The 26,331-nt window shown below is 40.0% G+C and overlaps 1 pseudogene; it reads left to right on the top strand.

Moving 5' to 3' along the window:
- Nucleotides 1–23,522: 23,522 nt before the first annotated feature.
- On the top strand, nucleotides 23,523–25,101 carry LOC115062250 (uncharacterized; annotated as a pseudogene).
- The last annotated feature ends 1,230 nt before the right edge of the window (nucleotides 25,102–26,331 follow it).

Here is a 26,331-nt window from a genome sequence, read left to right as displayed (position 1 = left end):
CCATTCATTTTTGAATTGCTGTTTAGAAGCCTGAATTTGGAATTTGGTCATCACCGTTTTGATCTTTTTGGAACCAAAAGAAACCATGTTCAAGCTGGGGAGGAATGAGGGCTGGATCTGACCTGCTCTGTACTGACCGTATACTAAACCTCATGAGGAAAATAGTTACTGAGCTGAATACAGCAAATGAGAAGTAAGGCCATTTTCCCATAGACTTAAATACAATCTGACTTCGTTTTGCAAACAGTGGCATTACCATTAGATGGAATGCCACTGTAGAGCTTTCCAGCATTGCCTTTACACATCTGATGAGTCCATTTAATAGAAAGTCATTGTTTTTCAAAGCATCAGCATTTCCAAAACAACTTTAGGTCCTCAAAAATGCCAGTGTTACAGAAGTGAATCAAGAATATGTCATCCTAACTTTATGTTAATTTAAGTCTCTCAAAACAAATGTAAACACATCATATACCCATAATTCATTGCCATGAAGCTATATTTTAGTGTATGTTCATGATGCTCTGGATGTAAGATTCCTCAGAGAATAAATCAGGGGGCAGATATTTCAGCTATCAGGCTCCTCTTCTATGTAGCCAACTCCCAGTATCGGTCTGGGGGTCGCGGACTCTGTTGCAGCTTTCAAAATCAGGCTTCAAACTTTCCTTTAAGGCAAAGCCTATAGTTAAAGCTTGAAGGTTACTATTTTCTCTTTTAGTTGCTATAGGCCTAGAACGCTGGGGGATGGTAGGCTGCTCTTTAGCAACTCCACAAAGAGTTTGGTCTAGACCTGCTCCATGTGTTAAGTGTCTTGATGTAACTTTGTTATGATTAGGCGCTGTATAAATACATTTGATTTGATTTGATTTGATAACCTATGCTGCATTTTGGAAGAAGTTATGCTTTGTAGTGAATTCTTCTGATTTCCATTTGAAAATTGCATTTCCCATAAGAGAATTAAAACAGGATGAGATGGGAGAGCCTCTACACAGTGTGTTTGATCCCTCTCTATGTAAAGTATTGCCAGATAAGCCTGGCAGTTTCCAGCTCAATCACAACTTAAAACCAAAATCTTAACGTGACCTGAAACTGGGTAAAACCATAACGTACGTTACACGGAACACGTCAATAGCCTAGAAAACAGACCATTCAAGTCTATTCATAAACAATAGGATTATGTTTTATTGAAAGTGTCACAAATAAAAATTAATAAAGAATCAAATAACTTAATAAATAAATACAAATTTCAATAAATGCACAAACGCACAAACACAAATGCAATGCAAAACAATGAATGCTGATCATATTATTTGTATTTGTATTTTTGTATTTTCCCAACTTCGGCATGATCTTTGCCAACTCCTAGTTTAACAGCAAAGACTAGGCTTCAATTGTTAAGTCCAATGACACTAAGCAGAATACAAATCTGGTGCAGAAGCAGGCCCTCAAAAGGACCGATAGCAAACCCACCATGGCAAACCCTCTTTTATCACTGAAAACAGTGGATAGGTCTCATGTCAATCAAAAAATTTGTTTATTTTGACCATAGCACAACAGCTTATTTAGTAAAATTGCTCTCACAATATACATTATATGTATTCAAAAACAGTAAAATTTTCATCTCCCCCACTCAATGCTTTCTTCCTCCGCTCAACCTAATCAAAAGAAGCCCAACCTATCCAATCTGGTAGCAATGTCTATGTGATATTGTCAGCTTTTGGAAACAAATTAAATAGCTAGATGGGGAAACTCTGACCCTTGCGCCAGTTTGCTGACGGTTTAATCACAAAGATTAGCATGCTAGTTATGCAAACAAGAACTGTACCAGTGTATACTTACTTAGTGATTCAGTTTCTGCAAGAAACAGATATAGCCTTGCTCTTTCTGTAAATCTTCTTCTCCCTCCAGGCAAATGTGCAGTGTAGGAAGAGCAGAGAGGAAAAGAAAAAAAAAAAAAAAACTTTCTTTGCTCAACCAAGGTCAGTCAAAGCAGTGTGCAGAGCTTAAAAAAAAAATAATCCCTTACCTCTGGGGTTTGGGTACCATCTATCTGAGCTGTAATGTGATAAGGGGACAGGGCGGAGAACAGGGAACCAGCTGATGCTCAGTGTGGCTAACAGGCACTCATTTCATCACCTGACATAGTTCCTTTTCCTATTACATCCACCTCCAAAGCCTCCAAGGTGACTACATTGCAGTTACAGGGAATGAGTAAAATAGCTTATTCTTCCTGCTTATCAGAATTGCTTCAATATAAGCAGATGTCTTGTAAATCCCTGTAGCTGATGTGTCCTAGCACGACATTCATACTGATACTCCTATAGCAGCCTGGATCTCCCTCAAGGCGCACAGGTCTTAGAAAAAAAAAAGCAGAAGCTTCGTCAGAGTGGAAATCCTTCACTTACATGCGGGCCCAAGGGTGGCAGCGCTTTTATTGGATGGTAGATTATGACAGTTTCATATCTTAAAACACAGGAATTAATGGGGGGCTGGGTTGTTTTGTATGCATCTGGGTAATGTGGAGAGTCTGAGCAGACAGTATAGTCTCACTCTGGATTGTGACAGAGAAGGAGGCTGGCGCAAGAAAATGCAAACTCAGCAGAGGGAGGGAATAAATAGAGTGATGTATGGCCACATCAATGCCCTTATGACATTTCCATCAACCTATAAAGACTTAATGGACGATGCATTGTCACAAGTGAAATGGAAAGAGAGAGGAGAGATAGAAAAGGCCTCTTGAAAATTGTGTCATAGAGGTCAGAAAAGTGGAGGGATTAAAGAGCCAGCATATTGTTAGGTGAATAAGAGTAGCTTGCCATCCCTACGATGTTGAGGATGTCTTTCCCCTGCTCACTTTCATCTCTTTCTTCCTCCCCTACCTTCTTCCACCAGCCCAGAATACTGGCATATCTGCAAGGGGACAGATTGCTGTCCCGTTGACTGACAATGAAGTCTTCCGTGTTTCATGCTTGCTTCCATCGCCTTCATCAGTTGTAGGGAAAACATGAAGCAGAGCAGGGTGCGAGGATGTCTCCGAGCCACTGATGAGTGGCAGACAGCTTGAGGGAGTGTCACTTTTGTTCACTCGTGTCTTTTGACTCTGCTACACAAGTCCCTTAGAGGGATTATTATCTTTCTGTTTTTGTACAGATCTCAATGCAACATATGGCACAAGGGGCTTGGCTTGCATTGACAGTTTACAGATAGAGGAGTTGCGAATTTGTGTTGTTTTGTGTGTGAAAATGAAAGCGTGGTGAAATGTGAAATGAAATTCACTTCTCAGCACGGCAGATGGAACGACTCATCTTTCTGCGTATGAAGTGACAAAATAAAGTTTAATGAGGAAACTACAACTGCATGTACAAATTGACTCAAAAGAACTTCACATAGTGAGGATCCTTCATTGTGTGTATTGTTGCTTTTGTCAAAAAGCAGATTTGCCTACTAAGCTTCTCACACTAGACTGGTGCAGTTCCTGAATCACCCAGGTTAATAATTTGAGTCTTCATACTGAATTATGAATAACGACACCAAGGTCTCCATTAACCCGGATTATATGGGTCCTCTGGTTGGCTGCTACAAAGTACACAAGGTGAAACAATGAACTCACTGGAAACACATACATACTCAGATGATTTGGATGAACAGGTTCACTGACTCAAGTCAGCGGACTCACTGGAGACACTGCGGACACAAATGATTCGGTTCAGTGAGATCACTCCAGACAGTGATTCTAAGTAATAAGTTAAAATACATATTGCAAATAAACAAGTGGTTAAACACAATGGTGTTCCTTTTGTGGCTGATATATTTTATGCTTGTGTTACAATGACTACAATGACTAGTAATGTAACATATTTTATGATAAGCACAACACAAACAAACTATTATACTACTGAGTTGTGTTTTTTTTTTTTGGTGTATGGCATTTTAAATACATCTCTAAACTAAAAATGCATATGGGGATCCTTACCATAGGGAATCCACAGCAATGTTTTTTTTTTTATCTATTATATTATTTTCTCATGTGAATCAAGTGAACGAAATCACTAAAGTGAGTGACTCAGATTAATCTAACTGCATAAAATGAACCAGGTTTACCACCACTATCTCATACACAATGTGCATGTCCTGGTCTGTACGTGCACATGTGTGTTAATACCTCCCTGCTTGTTACTCCATCATCTAATGAGCCCAGTGAGACTTGGAGTAACTGAGATGCTGCCTGTGACATATTGAACATAAAGAGGTGTGGGATGTTCTGGCCCTGGGAGTCATGTGGAAGCCATCATTGTCCTCTGTAGACATTAGTCTCTAGCTTTTGGGGTGCAAAAGTCTCCTTAAAATGAACTAAAGCCAAATGTAGCTATTATATATTATAGCACATTTATACAAATTAATATATGTATATGTAACCCAATCCGTACGCTTCGGCCTCTCTACACCCACAGACTCTGTGTTGTGTTTCTGATGTGTGTTGCACAGGTGTCATGCAGTGTGACAAGCCGGACTCATTGAGGTAGTAGATCATGGCTTTGGACCTCACCATTTATTTTGTCTGGCTCTTACAGGTAGCAAAGTATTTGAAACAAAATGGCACAGCACGGGCGAATACTTTGGAATATGTTGGCCTGCAGTAGCAATGTAACTTTAACAGTCACCTAAATCCAAGAGCGAAGAATAATGCAGATCAACAGCCATCTTTTGACCTAAACAGGCAACTGCCTGACGTGCACGTTTGATGTCTCATTATTTTCACCACCTAATTTCATCTGTTTATGTGTAACTCTTTGTGCTGCCCTCTACAGAGTAAATCATTTTCCAGGATTTATTCAAATTGCAACTTACTAAATTTTCCTACAATAACTAGAATGCATGACTAGCGTTGTAGTTGAATTTATACCTCTTAACGCATTAGGGTGAAGCTGCACAAATCAGTATATTCTAATTAGGAATAAATCAAATGAGCATAAGTCATGTGATAGTTGTAACAACCTATGCTGAAGCGTAGTCTGTATATCACAGTGGAGGGTCTGCATAGTATCTAATGATCATTAGGTGGCATCTTCACTGGGTTTAAAAGGAGGTCAGATTAAATTGCAGTCGATGGGAAAATGTCATTATTTTTCCTTTGATTCATTGGCTCAGTAAGCATTTTCCTATTTGTGTTGTGTTTCCTATTCCTGTTTGTGGTCTCAGTTTCTTGTCTTCAATACAGCATAATACTATATTATTATTATTATTTTTATTTTTTTTTACGATAGTCCTAATTAGAGGAAAATAGATGGCAATTGCAATGATTGGTAGACTGTACCACAGACAGCGACATTCCTGACAAACAGAATGTATATCAGAGTAGGTTATTTTTATGTCATGGTACCAAGCCCACTTAACAATTATCACCAAGGTCTTACCATCAGTTGTGTGTGACATTTTTACATCTTTCTCATTGCTCTTGTTTAATAGAATGTATTTTTACTGTAAAGAGTGAAAACAGCAGCAGCCATCAAATATGATATAAGTCAAGTATAATAATAAAGTACTGTCATCTCCATTGTTGTGCCTATGAATGCATTTTAGATGTATTTCTTCTCTCTGTCTCATTAGGAGACCACAAGAAAATAAAACAAAAAGCTTCAAAGTAATAGTTCAGTGTCTTTATTACAATTTTTTGTCATTTCAATGGCTGTCTGAAATCATGGAAATTGGGCATTTGTAACAAAACCAAATAAATGCACATCTCAGCGAAACCTGTCTCGACAGCTCAAATTGTATGTCAACATTTTCATTGTTAGCACTGAGAAAGAGAGAAAAATAAAATGATTCAGAGAAGATAGATCAATTCCTCTGTCTACATCAAGTCTTGTGTGAATTTCAGAGGATTCTTATTCTTCGCAGTTTGTAATTCAGTAACCCCAGATGTTGAACAGCTATTAGTCAATCACAGGGCTGATATATACCCAACTTTCCATATTGGAATTACCAACTCATATTCCTTGGACTGTGTACAGAGTACAGGGAAAATATGCAATCTTAAGCCTGGGATTTGAATCCAGACCGACATAGCTGTGAAGTTTGCATCATCACTAGTCACCCCCTATGGCTTCTGTGCAATGCAAGAGGACTATCTGCTCTTCCTGGACGAAAGTGAGGAGGAAGCTACAGTAGATTCTACTTCCTTTGAAGACAGTGAACTACATTCATATTACAGTCAAATTCCACTAAATGCTGAAGAAGAATGCAGTTAAATTGGCAGCATTGGTATGTGTAACGCTTCAGTCCCAACCTACAGTACAGGCCAAAAGTTTGAACACACTTTGTCATTCAAATGAACAGGAACGTGTGTCCAAGCTTTTGGCCTGTACTGTGTGCTATAACCCTCACAACAATCATGTCAATTATGGTAGTTATGATGGAAAAAAAGCAATTATGAGGCAGGGATGCTGTGATAAAATCAAACAGGTCTCAACACGGAGATAAGTCAATTAATTCTGCTGATCATGCCTCAATTCTAATTATCACTGAATCAGTAATGATAAAGTATGCATGGCAGACTCACTATGCAGGTGTTACCTCTCGCCATACTGTCCTTCTTTAATTACCACCACCATAGAAAGAGGAGTGACTGCTCATGTAATCCTCACACTTCATCACTGCTCCTCCTCACTGGTTTTGGCAGGAGCTTGACTGTAAAGTGCCGAGGGGTGAAGCAGGGCAGATGACTGTTTCTACACAAATAGCATATGGACATGCTGACTACACACAAAGAAAGCATAATTACTCTGGTGTGAACTTCCTGCACATCTGTTGATGCACTGAGTAGAGGTAGACCGACGCAGTAATGATACTGCCTGCTGATTAGATCCCTGCAGGATACAAGCGGCTCTGAGTTTCTTTCTGGCATGAGTTCTTGAGTGTCATTATTTAGCAGGAAAAAAAGAAACAAATGGTTTAGCTAAAAGGGGAACCTGCTCAAAGAATGACAATCATCATTCATACATTCATCTTCTATGGCTTATCCATTTCTGGGTTGCAGGGGATCCCAGCTCACACTGGGCGAGGGCAGGGTACATCCTGGATGGGTTGCCATATTTATTTATTTGTCTTGAGAGACTTTGCCAATTCTACTTACACATTGAGAACAACTGAAACTGTTGCACACAATGGTTTCACAATGAGGTGTGAAAACCGGGGCTAAGGTATGAAGCAAAAACTAATGCAACCCTTAAAATCATCAACCAGACACACAAAATCACATTTGTAGCTTAATGTACCAAGATTGTACATGTTTATATGTCTGCATTCAGTGTATTTCAGTTCATCACGATGCTGTGGAAAGTCAAAGTTAAACTGGAATCAACTGTCTCTGTAAGTTTTTACAAATAACAATATCTTACAAGGAGAAAGCCATGACATGCAGTCCTGAGTGTTCTAATTATATTTACTTTTAATGAGTAGGCAGATGAACCAGTGGTGCTGAGTACATGCTGTGCACCATGGTACACAAGAGGTAACACAGTAGGGCAATGTTTCCATATTCTTGACCCTTTTTTCTGGCTAATTTGGATACATATACCAGCAAGCCAGCTCCATCACCTGCTGCCACTTCAGAACCCATTTAGAGACACAGTGTACTCACATCCAACAGTTAGCCTGAGCTGTTTTGGTATTTTTGCTCCGATTATTTTTGGCTGTATTTCCCTCCCTCTATTAAGTAGCTGTTAGCAGTGGTTGCCATTGGAAACTGTGTATACCGAGATTGTTTCAGCAGAGGGATGAAAAGCAAGGGTAGTATGTGTGTTTGTGGTTTGATAGCTACAGTCCTCATTTATTAGAATCAAGGTAAGAGGTGATCAAATATAATTAGACAATTATAATCTACAGTAGACAGAGAGATCCATTATAAGAAAACAAAACAAAAGTGAAAACAACAAAAGTTGGTAAGACAAAGCAAATGTAACATTTACTAAACACAGCTACTAAACACAGCAAACAGCAGTCATATTTTCCATTCATTGCCAGCTGTATGTGACATGAATCCATGATGAACTATGTCTGCCTTTTCAACTGCTGCACTCTTTGATAAAAGCAGAATAAAATGAGCTCAGCACCCATGCCATCTTACTGCTTGCCTATGGAGGGATGAAAAAAGACAAAGACACAAAAGGAAGCAAGAAGGAGCAATGACAGAGAACTGTATTTCAATCAGATTCAGTTGAAGAGCAGAAATGGTAATCAACATCAAAGACGACGGTGTGAACACAGCGTGTTAACACACAAACAAGCACAGTCCAAATGAATTGGGAAGTTGAAAGTAATCTGAGAAATTTGAAGCACACTGTATATAGAGAGGCTAAATAGCTGCAGTGTATTCATATAGTTATAATGTTAAATAAATAATTTCACCAAAAGGTAAAGACCTGTGCATCCTCTGCAGACCAGGAGACTCCATAGACTACCATCTTTAAATACTTGAGTTTACAGCAGTATGAAACACATTACAGTTTGGTAAACAACAACAACTACAACAACAACAACAACAACAACAAAAAATCTGTCTTAGTCTCTACAGCCAATTTGTTCCTTCATGACGACTGTAAGGGGTGAATCTTCATATAATTCTAATTTTTACATTTTATTAAGGCTTACATTTCTTTCTTCACAGTATAGCAGGCATTAGTCTCATACGGGTTCAAGAGGCACGGGTTCACATTTGTGTATCTACCAAATGTGTTATTATTTAAAAAAAGATACAGAAATGTGTGGAAAGATAACATAATGTAGAATTATATGTATAAAAAATAGTTATTTCATGGAAGTGCTTAATATTTACAGTACAGGCCAAAAGTTTGGACACACGTTCTCATTCAAATGAATAGGAAAGTGTGTCCAAACTTTTGGCCTGTACTGTACATTAAAGCAGATATACTGATACTGTATAAGCTGTGCCCAGTTGGGATGCAGGTTCCTTTCATGTGGCACCTCACCACAGTACCTTTTTGCTAATTAACTCTGTTTGTGCATTATTGCTGTACCTGCAGACCCAGAGGATAATAAGAAAATCCAAGCAGGCTGAACTAGCCTTAACCAGTCAGTCCAGTGACCTGGGAAAACTCAGGTGTTTGAGTTGGCTGCTTGGGTGTTGTGGGACACTGAAGCATCTGTACATCAAAGGGAGATTTGGGGAGGGGATCTGGGGTTGGGGGGAGCAGCACTGTCCTGTTGTCTGTTCTTACCGGGTGGGGAAAACAAGGAGCATCTGGTCCAGGGAGGCAGGTATATCCTCCCTGGCTCCATGTGGGTGACTGATATGGGGGATCTTTGTTTTCAGTGGTGGTGTGATCTATCAGCTCTCTGTACTGTCTGAGCTGTGCACTTATTAACTGATCACTCATGTGTTTCTTACTTTCATGAAAAATAACAGTTTTTTGCTCTTGATCAAATAATAATTACTGGGGATTAATATCAGCTTTGGCAACTATCAGCATCCCCAATCAGTCACAAATAAAAATATGTTGTTAATACTCCATGCCATCATCACAAATTAAGATTATACAATTAATAGGATGATCTGATTCGTTTCAAATAATTCCATGAAGACAAACTGTATTTTACTAAATTCAGTTCTGTTTTGTGAACAAAGAGATAAAGTTAAATGCTTCAACCACAGAACTGCTCTATAAACAAGTGAATATGATCAGGGAGAGAGGCACAATTTTATTTCACAATTTACCATGAAAATTTGACACCTAAAATGGGGTTTGGTATCAATATTTTCCTAGTTGGGTGCAACCCATACACAAATCTAATATATGCAAATACATATAATTTATGTATTTTTACAAATGTATATGTATGTACTTACAATACAGTAATGTCAAACGCATGCCAAAACTGACATGTGAAACCTATGAATTGGAGCAATCATCAATTTAAAATCTATTTCTGTGTATGTTGATTTCATGAACTTGCATATTTTTAACACACGTGGTCACAGTGCTGTATCTAAAAATCCTTCATATATCAACAGTAAATTTTACTATGCATGCTTCATACTAAAACCTTATATCCTTACATATCCAGATAATGTGTAAATGTGATAATATAAGTAGTTTCTTTGAGAACATAATCCCTTAGGGTATAAAACTATTCCACATATATATAACAGTTCTGTAAAGGAAGGGTTCAGGATTAGGAACTCCTGTTCGATATAATCATAGGATATAAACTTGAAACTAAAAGTAATTTCTCACAGTGAACAAGTCACTGATAGTTACTGCCAGCCACACAGTTGATCATTTTGGACATTCTGAATCTCATTTTTTGTTTTACTTACAACAGCTTAAAAGCAGGGCTCCTGGACTATTAGTGACTTATGTCTGCTTTCAGTATTAACAGGCAAACAATCCACCACCATTACATGACCACAGATCCCCAAGCAGAAATGCATTATATGAAAATCATGTCAATAGTGATGATGCTGTCTATGAGGAGATATATTATATAACATCAATACAACTTCTGGATATATGACGATGTGATTATAACATAATGTACACCAACTCTGTTATATGTTTGGTTTATTAAATCAACACATAACAATTACACAGTATTTTCTTGATGATTATTTTACTCACTATGTATTACAATTTATAACATGTCCATCTTAGATAGCAGGCGTACATGTTTGCATGTGCTTAACATGATATATCACATTGAAGATAATCTAGTTTGTGAAAATGTGATACACTATATTTGCATATATGTTTCTATTTTAGAGGCATTCTTAATATATTTCATATATGTAAAGTTTGAATATGCACATGCATTACATTTGTGAATGGAATTGACAGATGTTAGTTTGCTCCAGCTAGTTATTGCAGCTGGAAATGCCGCAAGTTTAACTGAAAAATATTTTCCAAGAGATTTTGCAAGCAGCTTGATTAAAAATGAAAATTTCTTAATTAAGGAGGCATTAATCACACACTTCACACTTACACTCAGACCTACGGACAATTTAGAGTCACCAATTAACCCAAACATGCATGTCTTTGTACAGTGGGAGGAAACCGGAGCACCTGGAGGAAACCAATGAAAGCACAGGGAGAACATGCAAACTCTGCACAGAAAGGCACCAGGCCGGAGGATCAAACCCATGATCTTTTCATGCAAACAATAATATGCCACTCACAGTCAAATATCACAGAGACTTGCCCCCTCAGGCCAACACAAAAGCTTTAGGCCTGTGGTAGTCATAACTTTCATGTTTATCAACAAGGAAAATTAGATATTGGTTGAGAAATGCTTCCTCGTGAGGTTGTTGTATTTTTAGGATGAGGAGGATGTAACGTGAGCTTTTAGCACAAGCACAACAGTATATGCTGAGATTTCATCTAAGTTAACTTTCTTCACACTTTTCAGGGTTCAGGAGGAGTCTTTTAACTCTGTAGTGTGTTACGGCTCCGATTCTTCCTGCAATAACAGTGGAGCACTCCTATGAATTTATATGGCTTTGCGGAGGAACATTTTACTTTTGTCCTCCAAATCTGTTAACAGCCTCACAAGAATATCAATTAGATCCAAAATCCCAAGATATTAAAAGCTGAGACCGGTGTACGTTGTGTTCTGTTGAGCATCAAGGCATAACTTCACAGGAATGACTCTCAAATCCCTCTCACATTATTTTTTTATCTGTTAGTTGATAAGAACAAGCAGATTTAACTTGTCCAGCCCTTCCCTTCAAACTCAGCACCAGGCAATCTTCATGCAAATTGCTTCTGCCATTTCATTCACCATTGTTTGCAGGCAACATAACTGGCTGTGTGGTTTCCATGGTGACAATTAATTATTTCTATCCTTCTGGTGAATTTGGCCGCAGTGGCTTGATTCAGTAAAGAATAATTCTTCACTGCCTAGAAACAGTTAAACATGCAAGTCATCCATTTGTGAATGATGACAGAGGCTGGTGGTAAATATGATAAATATATGGATGAAGCACTGACTTACACAGTTTTACCTCCATCCTTCAGAACAGGTGACGCACCTTGTTGGCGAGAATCAACCCATCACTCACACAGACAGGACAGCACAGAGCCATGCTGCATATTGACTAACGCTGTTGTTGAAGTCACGTTGAATTAACTGCACATGGCAGGGAGGTTGTAATTTCCCACGTGACTCAAACAGTACTTGCTGAGCACTTACTGTTGAGTCTACATGGAGTCAATAGAGCAGTGGGGAAATCTCAGAGGTGCTGTTTTCTCCCTGATTAAAACATTTGCTCTGTGGTGAGAGACAATCCTATTCCAGACCCTCCTCAAACACAGCACTGACAGGCCTGCTGTCTGCTGGGGTTTGTCCGGGCTCTGCATGGACCTCTGCAGTGTTTCAACACAACATATATATCTCAAGGGGGCTCTCTTGGGGTATTCAAACAACAACAGCAAGAGGTATATATCTCCCTATACAGACCTTGAATTTGATAGTAAAACCTGACAGGGCTTATTTAGCCAGCTTCAGGGATGTCGCTGACTTTGGCTTCCTTAGTCAAACACAGGCGGTGCTTTCACAGTAGGAATTGGTGTGACTTTGGAACATCCATTAAAATGGCCTCCTCCCAGAAAGAGGTTGGGGGGGGGGACCATTTATATTTTTCACCAGGAGGCTGTTCGCCTTCCACATGAATCTCTCAGTCTCTTTGCTCCATTGGTTATGCACATCTTGCATCAGGGTATAAATCCAAGTGCGTGGAACAAGAGTTTTTGTCTTACTGCCAAAACAGTGAAACAAATGGTCACATAGTCCAGAGAGGACTGAGGGAGGGAGTTAAACAACACTGACCTATGAATCACTTAGTGTATGTTACAGTTGTTTTATGCAAGTATTACTTCTGCCTTTGCTTAACTATTGTATACCTGCAGAGTGATTTTTTTTTTTTTACCCTAATGTAATAAATAAATAATAACACTAATGTTTTGAAACATCCTTTTGCCAATACATTCATGACGCAAAGTTAAGTAATTTATTCTTCCTCCATGCATTCTCATCTTTGCTAGTGATGTCCAGAATCATATCTCAGTATTGGACACTCCTATTGACTTCAGTGTGTGATGTCACAGAAGATCAGAGTCTCTCATTCAGAGCCCTAGCTCTCAGCTGCTTGTATAGCCAAAGTCTCTGGGATTAATCCTGTATCTTTCTGATCTCAGAGTGAGGAGAAGTTTCTCTGGGTTTATTGTAATGACAGAATAAAGACAGAGAGACATGGACATGAGATATTTAGAGCGTTGGAGGCTTTGGAGCTGGTTTTTCATCATACTGTTCAAAAGAATGAGCAGAACACATGATCTGAATTCAATCCTCCTCAACAATATACGCGTTGAACTTTCTGTGCGAAGTTTTTTTTGTTATGGTGGTTTGGTGTTGTTCAGTGTTTTTTGTAATTTAATAAACTGTTTTTATAATTGTCTGAGGTTGTGTTATTTCTGAAAATGTGACTAAATCTGATGTTTTTGAAACAATATAATAACATCCTCTGGTTTATTCCCATTTTGAGGTTTCACTAAGGAAATACACATTTGCTTGATATTGCACATTCATTTTCCTTTTTGCCTTTGTTGGTTTCGACAAGTCCTCCAACCTGATCAATATCATCATGAGTCACTTCCTTTAACTCTCTGACACAAGCCATAACAGCACCTCTTGAAGAACTGCGAGGTGTACTGAACTTTGGTTCTCACTGTTACAAAAATAAATATGTAAAGTTCCACCAAGAGCCGTGTATCTATGTTTATCACATTAGTTACTACAATATCATTTTGGCATTAAATTTATTTGGCTTGGTTTTCCCTATTTAAGCTTTAATCGTGTAGTTTTCCTTACCTATGTCTGCTATGCCTTATTAATATCAACTTACAGGAATATACAAAGTTTAATTAAGACATAAAAGCATTTACAGCATTTTGGTCTTGAGTTAAGAACCTAAACTTTGTTTTATATATGATAGTTTTTAGTATTGGACAAATTGGAGTTAAGTTCCATTATTTGGACTGTGTATGTGTACTGTCTAAAGCAATGGAAACGTGAAGCTGCTATATTTTTGCTGTGCTCCAGTCACACCACATCCCAGTCAGACACTTATTTTTCCCCCATAAAAAATCTTGGTTAGAAAATAGCTTATTGTTCAGCTTTTAAAAATGCATTGTGTTTTCATGATCACCCGAGCCTTCATCTCCAGTACATCAACTTGGGATGACATTATCTTACTGATGGAATATAAAACACACAACCTGGAAAATGTCACTACCAACTACTGAGAAGCAGCAAAGCCCATACTCCTTACCCTGTTTCCTTGAGCCTCTCATCCAGAAGTGACTTCTTCAGTCTCTACCCCATAGTTCTTTCCCTACCCATAAGTCTAATTAGAAGCCTTTGATACAGTATGAAGAGAGAGTGGGTCCCAGTTGATGTGAATCCTCAAATGCACCCTCCAGCGGCTCTCTCATTGATCCCTTTCTCTGTGAAGCTGCTGTCAAAACTGCATTCTCAGCATGGGCTATTATAAAAGACAATGGAGTACAAGTGGGAAACAAGAAACGGATTGTTTTATTATAGGATAGGCTGTGAGGGCAGCACAGTACCTGGCAGGTACAGTGGGGTCACAAAAAAAGTTGAACCCCCTTGTATGAGGCTGGCATGCTAATGTAATGCTAATTGTAACTCAAACAGCTCAGAGCAGTTAAACAGCCAGCCTCCTGGCGGATGTTTGTGTAAGTCACAGTATTTATGTTCTTGTGATTTTGTTAACCTGCCACATTGACATGTAAAATTGTTTGAGATGGGGCTTGGCAGGCACATACATTAGAAGTTTAAACTCCCTGAGTCATTTTCAGCCTGTGAGGTGCTGAAGCTGACAGCATTGTATTTGTTTTTCATCAGTGAGTGTTTGGTTTGGCAGCAGGTTTCTACGGACTGACCAGGGTGGGAGAGGCCGACAGGCAGGCAGGCAGGCAGGCAGATGTAGGTCGGGGAAGATGGTGGGTTTAACTTAATGAGCCAACAAGGCTCCACTGCCTAAAAAGACTGATTGGGCTGTGGCCATTGTAGCCTCACAAGGGGAAAAGGTGCCACGAGCTTGTCTCATATAACAGGTTCTATACTCTCTCAAGACATACAAATCGTCCACATCAGTTCCACCCGCTCACACAGAACTCTTGTTTGAGTGCCGTGCTGATACAACACGGCCGTAGTGGAGTGAGTGTTGAAATGTTCTGAAATTGCCTGAAAGCATCCTTGTTCAGCAGGAGCTGGCAGAGGGAAACTTCAACTCAGGTAGCCTAAAATGAGACAGACACTGACAAACATATGAACTCTTACTCTTACTGTACTTGAAATCAAATATTCTTGAAAGTGAAGCCAGTGCAGCCTATACATGCCTCAAACCTGCATTCAATTTAATGGCAGTTGGAGGCAAACTCAGATTGAATTGAAGTCTGGGAATGCCCCTACTTTTTATTTGATTTATGACCTCAGTAAATGTTTTCCTGACTATTTATGGTCTCGGTCTTTAGTTTACAATCTTTAATACAACATGATATTCCATTTTTAATTAATGGTCTCATTAAGAGTAAAACACATCATAAAGCAAGATATGATGAACATCAGTTCACAGTCCAATAGGTTGACGTGTGGCATAGGTACATTCAACCACAAACTGTGGAAGAACTGGCTTTAGGTCTTTCCAGATTAAATATCTTTCTATAGCTACTAGTTAGGTAGATATAGTTTCTTATATATTACCTGCTTGATGGATAGTAGGGGACACACTTCCATCTCCTGGAACGAATTAATGCATCTTCATATGTATGAAATTTGATCTAGGTTTGCTGTAATTGTTGCTGAAAAGTATTGATGTTTTGTCACCATGTGCAGAGAGTAGGTATGGTCCTGATATCAAAAAAACTAAAATTGAATTGTCCCATAGGGCCCAGCACAGATTAAATATGGGGTATTTTTTGTTGAGACTACTGTAACATGTCTGCTGTCTTTTTGGGAACATCAGCATCACATAGAGAAACACACAGGCACACACACACAAACCCACACAAGTCATGTCCAAACCAAGCCTTATAGATTGACAGGCAGACAGGTACAGAGGGGCATCACGCCATCATCAAGGTGAGTAACATCACCTCCATCCCTCATCCAAACTCTTAAGCACCGTGCCTAATAATGATGCAGGTCAGGGCTCAACTGTCCAAACTAAGCAATATATTAAGTATTTTAAGTAGGAAACACTAAGAGAAAGGTTTACATAGGACAACATCTTATTGATTCCTTCTATCTTTCCTCTCTGTCTATACAGCGCTATATAGAGAGTCCTATAAGTGAAGAATATCTGTGACACCATTGTCCTTTTCAGGGAACTGGCACTGTCCCCCATCACATAAGAAAAACTAAATCTCCAGTACCACAGAACTAAATACTTCTGAATATTTGGTGGCTGTTACAATTAGCAAAATGATTCATGTTGCCCCTGCAATAGAAAGTCGTACCAGATAATTACTAACAAAAACCTAACTTTATTAGTTTTGTGACACCTTCTGTTTTGAGAGAAGAAAAACACTAATTATAAAAAAACAAAACAAATGTAATCCATGCACATCCACTGGAATACTATGTCTTTAAAACCTACACAGCTATTGAGCCATTGTTGCCTCTGATGGGGTGGATCCAAAAACAAAAACAACTACATCCTATTTCACCAGGAGCAGATATAAATGCAGCACTGTCATTAGCACATTAGTATTACACATGGAAAGGGAATGGTATAACCTTTTATCCACTATAATTAGTCTGCATACATGCATTTTTTAAACATTTAAATGTCTAGTATCTAGGTTGGTGCTCCTGTAAATTTATAGCTGGCTCTGTGAAATGCTTTGGTCAGTGCTTGTGTGTTTTTATTTTTTGTGTTATTTTGGTGTTTTAGCTCAGTGGAAAACACAGCCCTGTGTTTCTGGTTTAACAGCAGCAAACTGCACTAGCGACAGGTCTGTGTCTGCTTTCAGGGAACTATTATGGAAGCAAAAGTGGTAAAAAAAAAAAAGCAAGTTCAGCCAAATGTTGAATTTTGGGTCTGAATGCTGTTGGTAGCCTTTTCTATTGCTGAAAATATTTGATGAGTCTTGGCTTTTTTTTTTTTTTTTTTGGGCCAATAGAAAAGGGACTGTAGAGACAGAGACACATCACAAACACAAATTCAGCTGACACGATTCTAAAATCCATTCACACCTCATTTTATAAATGATGGGATGCATCAGTGTGGCCATGGACATGGACATGAATTATCTGTCAAGCTGCCTAATATGATGCAGTCCACAGGGCTTACCACAAAGTGATCATTTGTACTCCACTGTACACAGATGCTGACCCTCATAAAAGCTGGTAATGTTCAGTAGCTAATATGTTAATATGTAAGAAAAAGAAAAAAGAAAGGAGAACAAATAGCACTTAAGAGTATTCCGTTGGTTTAGTTGTAATTAGACCGTAGAATTAATTATTTTATGTGGGTGGGAGACATCTGGAATCATCATTGGGTGCAGTCCATAGGCAGAGCTTACTATTCATAATGTTCAGAACCTTAATCTGACTCATTAAACAGAATACCCAATATAGATGTACCCACACAAAGTCACAGCATCATTTTCCTCTCCTCCCTCCCCAATGTACATTTGTGTTTCCAGCTGGTATGAATATGTCAGAAACAGCTTCATTACCTGGGCAAGACCACAAGCTTAAGTGATAAGCACACAAATTAAATGACGTTAATTCTGTTTTGTATGGCTCAGAGGACAACTGCAGCCTAATCTCTATTACAATCAGTCTCCAATCGGTTTCATGATAATGCACCGCACAGACAAGCAGCGGCAGATGAAATGGATAATGGGTGTGCAGTCACAATTTTCTTGAGCTTTTATATGCGAGGAATGCTGCAGATTTTTACTGATTGTGGGTGACAATATCTGGAAGAGGTGTGCAGGATATACTGTATTTTCACAGCAAGTGGAACAGCTACGTCTTGTTCTGGTCTGTAAAAAGACCTGGCCAAGAAGAGGCTCTCAGCTGAACACAGAAGTCCACAGCTCACCACTGAGACTCCAGCTGACCACAGATCTTGTTTGCCAGATGTGTCTCTCAGTTCCCAGAGCTGAGACGGATATTTGTTGTGTACTAATATTAATAGTATTACTAATACTAATACTTATCTACACATTAAACAAAATATAATGACTAACGAAAGGACATGAACAAATTGAAAAAAATATGTGCAACCTGGAACTTACATTAAATATCTGCATGTACATCCCCACACACAATTAGACAAACACACAGTGTGTCTTGGGATAACTTCGGGCTGCAAATGGAGGTTTATTAGACACATCACAGATGGACTATATTCATACAGACTGTTTTCTGTCCATCTGCAATCACGATAAGTGTCAGTCAAAGCTAAAAGCTCACAAAGTACTCTCCTGGAATGTTTTAATTTCTAGTCATGCTAAATACTTAAAGTCTGACTCAGCTTGAGGAACACACTGGGTGATAACCAAGAACAGGTAGGTGATTACAGGAGAGATGGTTGACAGTTCAGAAAGACGGCACCTTAGATAGTATAGGTTAGCAGGCCATCCTGTGTCTTTCGTGAGAAAGAACCCTGAAGAAATGACAGAAAGCCCGAAAGATAAACACTCTCAGTTGATCCCAAGATGGGGGGGGTGAAATCTCCAATCGGACAGACATAAGGATAATGGCCCACGCCGACTTATGTCACAAGAATATTCATTTGTGGAAAACTGTGCAAGAGCCAACATGGCCTAAGAATAACATCGTGCAAGAATTAAATGTCAGGAGTAGGGACGTGAGGTGCAACAAACAGAACCCAGTCCCTCTTCATACCAATCCTGACAGAGTACTTCCACAGCAGAGGTTTAAGTGTCCCCCCAGCCAGTAGACAGAGCGAGTAGCTGCAGTTAGACCAGGACGTGTCCAACATCATCCATGACACAGCAAAAGGAGAGGTCAACAGTCAACTCTGAACACTAACCACCGTCATCACCAGGTATACCTCAGAGAGATTTGGCCAGATTGAGAAGGGAAACACCAAGGCCACGTCTCACAACATAACCCACAGGGCCACAGAAATACATCAACTGCATCAGGAGCTTCATGCCCTCAAGAAACGGGACAAGACGTCTACTCATGAGGAGAAGCAGTCATTGGCAGAACTGCAAAACATCCTGTGGAAGAAGCTGTTGGTCCTCCGCAGAGCGGAGTGTCACAGGACCGCAGTCGTGAATCTTAACTCGTCTATAAGTGCTGCCCAGAGCTTCTCTGGCACCTCTGTAAGATCTTGAAAGTTATCTGGTGCGGAAGGAAAGTTTCTGAGCAGTGGAGCTGTGCTGAGGGAGTTTGCATCCCCAAGGAGGAAAAATCAACAAACATCGGCCAGTTTCTGTATTCTGCCCTTGTTAGTTGTTCTTAACTTGGCTGATAGCTAACAGGGTTCTTCAATCAACACCAAGGCAACAAATAAGTTTTTGGATGTTTACTGTTGAAACACTGAAACTGCAATACAAAAATAAAAAAAAAATGTTAATAGTTGCTTGCCTTCGTTCTTTCAAATAAACATGACACAAATATTATAAACAAGTTAGATTTTATATCAACTGATCATAATGAATAATTAGCAATTAGCTTAATGCAAAGGTTACATTGAAAGATCCATCGACAAGCTAGCACATTAGCATTGCTCGGTTTTTAAAGTTTTTCCACTTAAGATATGAATTGTTTCCGAAATTTAACAGGTAAATTCAACATGAGAACAACCAATACTCACAGACATATGCATTTTAGGGTACAGCTGAGAAAAAGTAAACGTGTGGAAAACGACAGCAACAGCTTCACTCCAATACCCCTGTCTGTGAGAAGGAACTAGCACGCATCTGAAGTAGTGATGTGTCGGTCACAAACGATACGGCTCTTAAAGCCGACTCTTTGAAATGAATGACGGGAACCGGATCCTGCCTGGCTCGGGCTCGCTTCAGGTTTTTTCTGTTCAAGCCCCATGAGCACTGAGCAGCAGGGTGGGGGCTACTCACGGCACAGAGAGAGAATGGTCATGAGCAAACCTACACAGAGACGCTGGAAATAGGTGGGAATTGAAAATGAGTGGCAGAGAAAGAAGCAAAGTTTTGATGCATTTCAGTTTCATTGATCAAGCAAAGGCAGAATGGGTGACCAACGCTTCAGTCAACCCACGCCTTGCACGTGAGATGCCACAGAGACTGTATTATGGTGGCCATAATACAGTCATCCGTGCCCTCTGAGCATATCTTCTAAAAAACAGGGCAAATAATTACAGAGAGAAGGAACAGAAGCAGTCCCTCAAAGTTGAGACACTTGGCCTTTCTCAATACCAATCTTCTTTAAAGACTAGCTGAAACTGTTGCCTGTTTTTCTTTTACACATTTTTCTTTTTTTCTCAGTCATTCATTTATCTTCAACCACTTTATCTGTTTCCGGGTTGCAGGGCTGCTGGAGCCAATCCCAGCTGACATTGGGAGAGGGGTGGGGTACACCCTGGACAGGTCGCCAGTCCATCGCATGGCCAACAGCCGGGAACCGAACCCATGACCTTCATTGTGGGGCAACAGCAATAACCACTACGCTGCCATGCACTTATTTATTATTATTGTTTTTATTTTGTTCTTTTTTTATTTATGGTTGTTTTACACTAAATAGCTAAAAGTTGATAAATAGTTGATAAAAAAGTATACAATCAGAGATTGGACCTTTTATTTAATTGAGAAGGGTCTTTGTTTTTGTACTTATTTATACATATTTATTTTTTGTAGCACTCTGCTCCATGTTGAGTGAAATAAGCTATATGACTAATAAACATTTGATATAATATATACATATTACATATAATTTTACATTATTTATGTTATTTATGTTTATAAATTTATAAATGTATAAATTCTCATCCTGGTGATGTTTCTTGAATACTAATAGCCTCCCTTTATTTATTTTACCATTTCACAGCCTGCTGACAGTGGAGGCAGCCAAATTTAGAAAGTGACATTGCTAACATTGCGGCATTGGGAAAAAAATGACAGTGACACTTAAGGAGAAAAAAATAAAGTAGTTTTGTGTGGAACTGCTGAATTGGATGTGTCCCTAGCTACACTGTTTGCACTGTTTTACACTGTCAGGTTTGAGACCTAACGGGGGCCTTTTTGCGGGGTTTTGATCCTGCTCATCTATAAGAGCATTGGAGATGTCACTCAGCCTCTTGTCCACAAAACTTGAGAAAACTAATGTGAAAATAATGCAGGTGTCAAAGCAACATTAGGAATTTGCTGCATTGAAAATGTTTTGAGCCTCTTCTTCATTTCATATTATTGATCAATGAAACACATGATTTATTAGTGGGGCTTGTGCTTTTTATCTCATTGGCCAATGAAGAGGCTATTGCTGTAGAGAGGCTTTCTAATTTAATGCCACTTTTATTAAAACACAAAGAGACTGGAACACCCACTAGTTTAATCCATTGGTCTCTTAAACCTATTAAACCCATGGAAGCACATACATTTCCAAATACCATGTCAAATTTTGAAGCCTGATTGACAATTTGAGAAAGAGTTGAGCTGTTTTTTTTCCTGAAAATAGGGATTTCTTTTTTTTTTTTTTTTTTTTTTTCTGATTAAGTTCTGATTAACCGTCTGTGACACCTCTATCAGAAAACTCATGAACCTTCATATTTGGATCAACCTGACTCTTTGACTTGAGCATTGCTGCATTATAAATCTGTGTTTGACCATCAATTTTCATTATCTGTCATTTCTGGTGACATTCAAGAGTCACAGATTATTCACCATTACAGCTCAAAAAACTTAGCAGAACTTCTTATCAGATAAAAATAGAAACTTCAAGTCAGCTCCCGATTCACCCCCCCGATTCACCCCCCTTTCAGCATTGATGTTACCTTTGGTTTTTATGGTTTACAGTCTGCAGTTTTTAAGTAGAAAATAAGGAACCAGTCGATATGCTTATTTTTGGTAGTTTTTTCTTGTTTTATGAGCTTTACGAATCTTTAGTGAGTGACGATTAACTGAAATTGATCTTACTCTAGATTTTTGTAGACTTCATGTGTAGACTTCGATATGTGTGACATAAAAAAAAAAAAAAAAAAAAAAAATAGACTGGAAATACCATAATCAGCAGTTTTATTTTTTTTGATTTGGAGGGTGCCACAATGCCACAGTTGTCATCAAATCACAGAAAACAAATCTTGGCAGAAGCAGTTTTGGTTTACAGTACATGTTGTTTGGCCTCAGTGTACATGATTCCACTGAAACACCTTACTCCACAAAGCCAATAAACTAAATGCCTGATAAAGGAGGAGGAGTTGACCTGTTGAGCCTCAAGGCTAATTTCTCAGACCGACTTTATATAGTCCATGTCATAGGCTAGATATACAAATGACACCATTGTATACTCTTATGCTGGAACACCTGAGTTTCCAGCTATAAAGCTCACAGCTGATGCAGACACACACTGCCCCCATCCACCATCTACTTGTTTGCACCCTGTACATAAGCCATGCGTAGCTGCGTTATGTTGACATTGTCATCAAGTGCGGAAAACTGTGATGTCGTTACTGCATTACTACAACGGTGATGTTATTACTTCAGCTGTGTTGCAGATGCACACGCCTTTTTCTCATGCACAGACAGGCAGGGCTTTTTCTACAAATGGAGTAACTATGAGGAGGAACACCTCTAAGTGCCTTTTCAGTTCAACTTTGCAGGTTTTTCATCTCTCACTCTTTTTCATCTCTCTTCATCCCACTGTGGGGGAGATGAAAGGAGACATGAGCACTAGCTGTGGAAACCACCAGCCATCTTGTGCGTGCCTGTGTGTGTGTGTGTGCATGTTTGTCTGTGCGGGTATTTTGATTCATACAAATATAGTTGACAATGATGGCTGCACCTTCTGCAAGATTCGCTTGCAATGACTGTCGTCAGGTTTTAAATATTTTCTATGGAGACTGTCAGCAAACATATAAGTAAGTATTCAACAGGGTTTTCTTTCCATTTGTTACAATGCTTGGCAGAACATGCCAAAGTCTACAATTTGACAGCAAAAAATCTATTTTGGGTGCAACGAAGCCAGCTGTTTTATATTTTTCATCCACATAATGAAGAAGAAATACTTGTACAGTACATTCACTGCCAAAATAGTTAATTTGTTTTTCTGCTTCTGTTCTGTTTTTCATTTATTATTTTTCATCCTAATGTTACATTTTTTTTAAATAATTTTGATTGACTTTGATTGATAAAATGAAATAATCACTATGATGACATCGCTACTCAACCTTTGACCATTTGGTCTCTTTGACTCCCACAGTGCCCAGACCCGCCACGCTCCACAAGCCCCACCCTTTGTCAGGCATTCAGAACATGTGGCCTGCTGGCAAAAAGGAAAGAGAGTGGCGCCAATTTGATGAGGACTTGACCCAGGTCCTTGAAGCTACTGCAAGGGGAGATGCAGACCAGAAGTTGTGGACAATGTCTGCAATGGTTGTCAACATTGGTGCTGAAAGGTTTGGAATAAAGGAACAACGGCCATACAGAGGTTGAGGGGAACCTAACAGGCGGGAGGTGAAGATCAGCCAGTTGCGGCGGGAGCTTAGACTGCTGGGAACCAGCTCAGCACCAGGTCCCAGAGGAGTGTCATATGCTGTATAAAAGAGATGACCCAGACTCTTGAGGCGGCTGTGGAAGATCCTCAAAGTCATCTGGAGAAGGGACAAGGTGGAACACCAGTAGGGACATGCAGAGTGTGTCTGGATTCCAAAGGAGGAAAGCTCACGTGACATTGAGCAGTTCAGGGTCATCAAGGGTAAGATATTTTTTTGTTTCGTTGCCCGCCGCATGACGGAATTCCTCCGTGCAGAAGGGTGGAATCCCAAAGGTTCCAGGATGCATCAAGCATACAGGAGTCATCACCCAGCTGATCCGGGAGGCATGTGAAGGCAAAGGAGACCTGGCAGTGCTGTGGCTTGATCTCGCTAATGCCTATGGATCAATTCCTCACAAGCTGGTGGAAGCTTCGCTTGACCGACACCATGTTCCAGGCAAGATCAAAGACCTCATACTGGACTATTACAGCTGCTTCAGTTTGAGAGTCACCTCCGGAACAAAGACATCCTCATTTCATCGGCTGGAGAAGGGCATTATCACAGGATGCACCATTTCTGTGATATTTTTTGCTTTGGCCATGAATATACTGGTGAATTCAGCAGAGGTGGAGTGCAGAGGCCCACTCACCAACTCAGATATGTGGCAGCCCCCCATCAGAGCATTTATGGATGATCTGACAGTGACTACAACATCTGTCCCCAGCTGGATCCTTCAAGGTCTTGAGTGTCTCATCAACTGGGCCTGGGTGAACTTCAAACCATCCACATCCAGGTCCCTGGTTGTAAGGAAGGGGAAGGTTACAGACCAGTTCCGCTTCTCGCTTGGAGGCATCCAGAGCCCATCCGTGTCAGAGAAGCCAGTTAAGAGCCTGGGCAAGATCTACGACAGGACCTTGAAGGACACCACAGCACTCAAAGCAACAACAGAGGAGTTGGGAACCTGGCTAAGAGCAGTGGACAAGTCAGGTCTACCAGGCAAGTTTAAGGCCTGGATCTACCAACATTGCATCCTGCTCCTCACGACTCCTCTGCCCACTGCTGGTCTATGATGAGCTAATGACCACCACGTCAAGTGTCTCGAGAGGAAGATCAGCTGTTTCCTGTGGAAGTGGTTGGGCCTACTATAAAGCCTCAGCAGCATCACCTTGTATGGGAGGAACAACAAGCATAGATTGCCCTTCAGTAGTCTGACGGAGGAGTTTATGGTTACCCGAGCAAGAGAGGTGCTGTTGTACAGGGACGCCAGCGACATCAAAGTCTCCTCGGCTGGCATTGAAGTGAGAACTGGCAGGAAGTGGAAGGCTTATGAGGCAGTCAAATCAAATTTATTTGTATAGTGCCAAATCATAACAAAGGTACATCAAGGCACTTTACATGAAGAGCAGGTCTAGACCAAACTCTTTATAAAATCATTTAAAGAGACCTAACTGATCCCCCGATGAGCAAGCACTTGGCGACAGTGGCAAGGAAAAACTCCCTTTAACAGGCAGAAATCTCGAGCAGAACCAGGCTCGGGGGGGCGGCCATCTGCCTCGACCAGTTGGGTTGAGAGTAGGAGAGGGAGAGAGAGAGAGGCATGGGGGGATGTAGACAGGAACATGTTGCTACATGAAGTTCATGGAGATGAGCTGTAGTACAGAATTCATGAAGATATGGGACCAGCAGGTGTTGCAGGAACATGGGATGGCGATGAGTCACCACCTGCAGGATGAGGACAGGGAGAGAGAGGACAGCAGCTGGGGGAGACGGAGACTTGCAGTACGAATGCTTAGAACTGGGAGAAACAGGGATTTTTAACCCTCCTGTCATGTTCGGGTCAAATCTGACCGATTTACAACTTAAAACACTCATAAATATTGTGTTTTACATTTGATTGCCTCCACACTATGCACTTGAACATATAAAAATGATGATCACCTCTTTCATTGAATTTTGAGTGTTTTAATCAACCTTGTTACACCTGTGGTGTTCCTGGTCAAAAGTGACCGCCACAGGACATTAATGGGTATCCAGACTATATTCATCCATCAGACAGAAAACATCCCCATACACACCACCCCAACTCACTCACTCACTCACACACACATTTCAGACTGAACAATGTCTTTTGCGGGTACACATCTCTTTCCCGCGCTTATGTGCCAATCCTTGTGAACCAACTTCCCGATGAAACAATGTATCATATCTTCACACAGACTAGACAGGTTTCTGTTATGTGAACCCATCTCTTGAGGGAATGACAAACCTGGAGGGCAAGCATGTGTTTGGGGATACCTGGAGAGAATATATCGCTATATATCGCTCAAACAATGAGGCTACAAAAAGTCTGTGGGATGCAGAGTCTGGGAGGCCTATATTCCAGGCAACTGTGTCCTTTCATGTCCTTTCAAGAATAATTCGATTTGATAACACAGATATACGACTCATCCGCTGGTGAAATCACAAACTGGCTGCTATCAGGAACATTTGGGACAGGTGGGTGGGGCGCCTACCACTTATGTACAATCCAGACCCTGACGTGACAGTTGATGAGCGCCTGGTTCCTTTCAGAGGTCGTTATTCTTTCA

The sequence above is a fragment of the Echeneis naucrates genome, chromosome 21, assembly GCF_900963305.1.
Source record: "Echeneis naucrates chromosome 21, fEcheNa1.1, whole genome shotgun sequence".
Classification (NCBI taxonomy): domain Eukaryota; kingdom Metazoa; phylum Chordata; class Actinopteri; order Carangiformes; family Echeneidae; genus Echeneis; species Echeneis naucrates.
The sequence above is the reverse complement of the archived record's forward strand: the minus strand, read 5'-3'. Positions and strand labels throughout refer to the sequence as shown.